Source organism: Pinus tabuliformis, chromosome 2_2 (genome assembly GCF_031772625.1).
Source record: "Pinus tabuliformis cultivar Carrire ecotype Pingquan chromosome 2_2, CPIR1, whole genome shotgun sequence".
NCBI lineage: Eukaryota > Viridiplantae > Streptophyta > Pinopsida > Pinales > Pinaceae > Pinus > Pinus tabuliformis.
This window is the reverse complement of record NC_142300.1, coordinates 1,053,224,970-1,053,230,862: the sequence shown is the minus strand read 5'-3', so window position 1 is coordinate 1,053,230,862 and position 5,893 is coordinate 1,053,224,970. Positions and strand designations below refer to the sequence as shown.

Below are 5,893 nucleotides of genomic sequence, written 5' to 3'. Positions count from 1 at the left end.
GCTTTTAATATTCACTGTTGGCCACCACAACCAAAACTCTGCAAAACATCAAACTCCTAGAATAACTTTCCACACAGGTTTATATGACAGGGCATGGAAAATAGAAATAAGACCTTGAATAAAATCATTGTACATGAAGAACACCGAGCAAACATTATGAATGAAAAATACCAGGCATCAGAATAGAACATATAAATCGCAATTCTAGATTGTTTCAAAGGGAGGTAAGTCCAATTTAGTGAGGGAACCCTAACTCAACATCTCTTACGATGTGGAGACATGTGTCCAAGGAGTGGGTCATGTCCCCTACTATAGGGAAAGGGAGGACTGGTGAAGGAGATGCAGTGTAAAGTTTATTAGGGTAGGGGGCACATCCCCTGGCAAGTTAGACTGAATAAAACAAGAAACAAAGTGATTACTTACAGGATCATAGGCTTCGTGAACAACAAGATCCAGAGCGGCATCTGTAAACCCTAAAGCAACACCTCTCTCTGCAAGACGAATTGCTACATCTTTCATCTGTAGTCTAGCAACTTTCTTGAGCTCATAATGAGAAAGAGGATCAAATACAACTATCTCATCAAGTCTATTCAATAACTCTGGCCTGAAATGTCTTCTAACCTGCAACAATATTCAAAGGCATGTCAAAGCACCGCAGCCAACTTCGTGATAAAATTATATGAAAAAGATGCATACACAGAGTCCAGGAATGCGTGTGCATACTTCTTGCATGACATTCTCTCTTGCGGTTTTTATTGTTGTGTGGCCAGACAATGCAGAAAGCAAGTGCTCTGCTCTAAGGTTGGATGTCATGATAATGACTCTGTTTGAGAAAGTAACAGTGCGACCTTGGCAGAAAATATGTAAGGAAACAAAACAACGGAAGCAAGGAACACAACTGACTGGCAGTATTTACAGAATAGACTGTTTACATGACTAAAACTGGGAGGACTATAACACAAGGCAGAGTCTCCCTTGCGCTTTTCAACATTCCTATAGTCTTCTCGCAACACTAAATTTTTAGAAACAGTGCAGTGCTTTCTTTCCCTTGCCACAATTCAATTTTGATGAAAAAAAAAACCATCTGCATGAAAAACTGCCTATTAAACAGTTACCCCTCCTTCCTTTTAGCTGCAATATGGGCAGATTCTCTCATGATTTTTTCGGTTACATGCTCAATAGAAATTTGGAAGCAAGTCATATGTTTCTTTTAACCAGTGTGGGTCGACCACGTCCACTACAAGCCTAGAATTGCAATAATGACAACTTAAATATTTAACATAAGGATATCCTGATAATAATTTCCAACCACATGGCAAAGTGACAAAACATGTGTTTAACACAAGGCAATCCTTAGTCTCATGGAAAAGCATTGGAGAGGTTACCTCACTTTCTATCAAAAATAGATATAAATGACAGTACTAATCCACATAAGTGATGTTTGAAAGCATTTCTTCAACGAGTACAACTGCAGAGTCTGAAAGATTGGCCTGCGTAGTTTAGCACTCCCACACATATTCCATGTTCCCACCAGCTTTCATAGTGCATGTGTTTACAAGGCGCTTGCAATTCTTGCGTGGATCATTGACAGATCTATGTTACTTTTGACACTGAGCCCAAGTAAAAAATTTAAAACGAGTTATACATAACACAAGAATAATACCTTTCACATTTTAGTTGATTCCATTTATCTCAATCAACTCATGCATAGCATACCTGTATAGAAAGTCACCAGTGGAAGCTATCCTTCCAGAAATCCATTCAGGAGCTATTTGTCCAAGGAGGTGCAACTGCTCCTCAACTTCACCTGCGAGTACAAAATATTAAGCATGAGATCAGATCACATAGCATGGCATTGAAATTGTTTCCTGCAAGACAATAGAAGAGAGATGTTCAAAGAGAGTTATTTACTTCTATCAGTAACATCCGTGTGATTTGATATTATTTTGTGAACAAGCTCTTGTCTTGTAAGAACTGAGCGTTTGCTTAAACGAAATATATCACGTATCATATTGAAGAGTCTAGGCAAGCATCCAATCATCTGCTGACGCATATTAGCAGCAGATACACCCGATTTGCACTCCTCTATCGTCTTCAACTCTTTTTCATAGACCTACAAAGTTACAAACAGTCTTTAGTACTCAAAGGGGAAAATTTTACTCAGAAGCTCAAAAAACTTTACAATTTCAAAGTGACCTGCAGTATGATCCCTGCTACAATATATTTTGACGTATAACATGCATTCAGTTTACAACACAGCATGCAACCAACCCAGAATGAGCCAGAGCAGATAAAGTATTAGCAACTACAAAGAACATCACAAAGAAAAGTCATTGCAATTTGACATGATATGCCAATGCAATTTCCAAGGCACTAACGAACATGGGGTAAAGCTTGGTCTGAAAAACCACGAAAGATAATGACAAGAACTTACCTCTTGCAACACTGGCATTGGAATGGAGTCAATGATTTCCTGATCTGATTGAGACATTCCATCGATATGTATCTTGCAAGCCTCCTGAATATTGTTACTTGTCTTTTCAGCTGGCTCTGAAACATTCGATTCTCTACCAATGTCCAGCTTGCAAGGTTCAGCATTGCTTTTCTTAGGAGATCGTAAGCACAGTAGGCTTGTTTCAGAGCAATTCTTAGTTGTGTCAACTTGCAGTGTCTGGGATTCATCTACACCGAATCTGAATCGCTTTGAAGCATGCAAGGGTGGAGTATTAGGGAACCCTTTCACTGGAGTGTTCTCCAAGCTGAATGTTTTTCTATCATGCTGAGGATATGTAGAGTTTTGCATCACCTTCTCATTCTTCTTCGATATGGCAAATGGATTTGCAGCCCTCCTCAAAGGTGATGACTTAAATGAATCCACAAAGTTACCCCATTCACCGGATTTGGCAGGTGTAGAGAGTACAAGGGACTGTGGAGATTGAAAACCTTGAGTGAGGTCATCATCCAAATTGGCTTCCTCTGCCTTCCTTTTCAGAGGTGTTGAACGGGTTCCAGGCTGCTCACAAGCAAGAGGAGCGAAGGAATCTTTTTCTGATCTGTTAAAAGCTATTGCTCTTTTGACATTGGTATTGTTAGATCTCTTCACAGTGGGCTGAGAAAGACGAGAGGCCTCTGGAGAAGCAAAGCCTGGCGTTCCAGGAGACAAAACAGGAGGGGATGTAATGGGTGCAGCAGAAACTCCCGCAAATCGCAGAGATTTCTTACTGATAGGGCTCTTTATATTAGTTTTCAGTATGGATTTAACAATTGGTGTTTTGACAGCAGAGGACACATCAGAAACTGTTTTCAAAGCAACAGAACGACGAGTAACCCTTGGTGTTACAGGGGAGAAATAACCCTTTGATATAGGCGTGTTTGGATTCTCGGACTCTGACGCTGTTTTGCAAGGTGTGCGGGACACATCAGAAGTTGTTTTCAAGGCAACAGAATGACAAGTAACCTTTCAAATCTGGGACTTGCTCCGGCACAGGGAATGGTGGGTTCGCAGATGGTTCAGCTGTGAAGTTCCTCTGAGAAAACCGCCTCTGGAAATTTTTGGGTAAAAGTGAGGACATCATAGAGGGTTGAGGGTCTTCTTGATGAGGGGCAGGCGGATCAGAAGAAACACCTCTTGCTGGGGAAGGACTTTTACATATCACTGGAGGAAGTAGAGAGCAGCCTGGGGAGGTTAGCTGACATTTTCTATTGAAGGGCTCTGGCAGGATTGCCTCCGGAACATCATCTCCCTGAAATGCAATCGATGAAGCCCACCATGTACATACCCAGTTAAAACTCATAATATTGAAGGATTTTAAGGAATAATAATAATAATAATAATACAGGATAGCTGGAGCAGACTCACATTGGGATGAGCCTTGACGAATTCCATTAGACGGGTACGAAATGCTTTTCGCAAACCCAATGTATTGTTGGCTTTGGAGACCTTGCTCTTGCCACTTAGCACTGCATCATGCAAGACAGTGATTTTCAATTCTGGTTTCATGCACAGCGTCTCCTCATCATGTGTCATGATCTTCTCCAGCAAAAGCCCTTCGGGCAAAATGTGCTTCATTTGTGCCACATGGTTATACATAAATCTCCTGCAACCAGAATTAGGGTTTACTATTAATTCCCAAACGGTGATGAAAATATCTTTTACTATGCCTGTGAAAATTTACCTTAAAAGTCTGAGCATTCATTCTATGACTACAATCGGCCAATCTTTAGATCCTGGACAGAGAAGAAGTTCTATGTCTACTAATGTTATCAAGCTCTATGCATTGTAGGTCTGAGAGGAGAACGGAAACCAGTCTCTGGTTTATACATACTTGTGGGTCATCGATTCAACTTGGGGGCAAATATTGCAGAAGCTACTGTTTCCCTTACGAAGCCGAAGCAATTTGATGGCAGACTCCATGGAATCGAAAAGCTCTGCCAGCATTTCATATCTATAACACCCACACATAAATGCGTGAGTTTATCAAACACCCAGAAAATCAGATTGTAGAAATATAGTGACAGATATATGCTTACTTGTCTGGAAGACTGAAATCTGTAGTCTTCGGAGCTTTGGGCGGGGCAGAAATGGATTTTTGACGCAGATTTCTTTTGGGACGAGCTGTGGAATCGTTTGAGCTCTGTAATAGTTTTCTGGTTTGATTTGCGACCTCCTTGACAGACATAGCAACTCCCCTGTTTTTAACTCTTGAAGAAGAGTTTTCACTGCATTTTTTCTCGGGCGTGGGAGCACCCAACAACAACGATGGAGTTCTGCCCGTGGCCTTCTCTGATCTTCCATCGATTTGTTTTTTGAGAGATTTGCTGATACGGACCGGCTTCTTGCAAGGGAACCCTAAAACCGCTTGATCCTTTTTCTGGTTAAGAGATCTTTGGGAGGAAGAGGAAGATGTGGATCTGCCCCTGCCCGTGCCTGTGCATGTGCCTTTCCCTCTGCCTGTGCCTTCCCCTTGCTGTCTCCTGCCTCCTGTACCGTCCATCGTTATCGTTGTTTCTTTGTTTCGCCGAGAAATCCACAGCGTCCTCAGTCAGGGAATGCCATGGCCTAAACATCGCTTGGAAATCGAAACAGGAAACGGAAACCCGGAAGTTAGGCATTGAGAATAAACAGAAGCCCGCAGAATATGGATGCCAGGTGTCAACCTGAGATTGAAAAGGACGACGAAAGTCTGTTTCAATAGGAAGGCCTATCGGCCTAATTAAATAAATATAATTTATTTTCTATAATTATTATTTGTTTTTAGACATTTTATTTATTTATTTTATTATAGCATTTTAACTTAAATTTATTCAAAAAATAATAATAATAATAATAATAATGAAAATTATTTTCAATTAAAAAATACAATTTATTTTCTATAATTATTATTTGTTTTTAGACATTTTATTTATTTATTTTATTATAGCATTTTAACTTAAATTTATTCAAAAAATAATAATAATAATAATAATGAAAATTATTTTCAATTAAAAAATAAAAATTAAAATAAATAAAATAAATAAATAAATAATTTTAGTCAAACTCACTGTTTTTTTCTAACGGCTAGTTAGTTGATCCCTTCATCTATTTATTTCAATGCCTGGATCTGATTCATCATCTTGTCCTGAAGATGAACCACACTGGATGGTTTGAAACGTGTTGACGAAATTGCTCCTATGTGATTGTTTCCGAAAGAATTTGTTATGATTAATATGGATCACAGAAGTCTAAACTCAAAAATTAATAAATCATTTTATTTGTTAATTATTTCTAAATAGATATATTTGACCATTTTAAATATCTTTTCCCTCTCCAAAAAATATTATAAATTATTCTTAATGGTTAGATCTTGATTTGGTCAATATTATTTTATTATTCTTTATTTTCGAGATTAACTCA

The 5,893-nt window shown here is 38.9% G+C and overlaps 1 pseudogene; it reads right to left on the bottom strand.

Annotated features, from left to right (window-relative positions):
- Positions 1-1,486: 1,486 nt before the first annotated feature.
- LOC149197014 (CDT1-like protein a, chloroplastic) lies at positions 1,487-4,994 on the bottom strand (annotated as a pseudogene).
- Between the last annotated feature and the right edge of the window lie 899 nt (positions 4,995-5,893).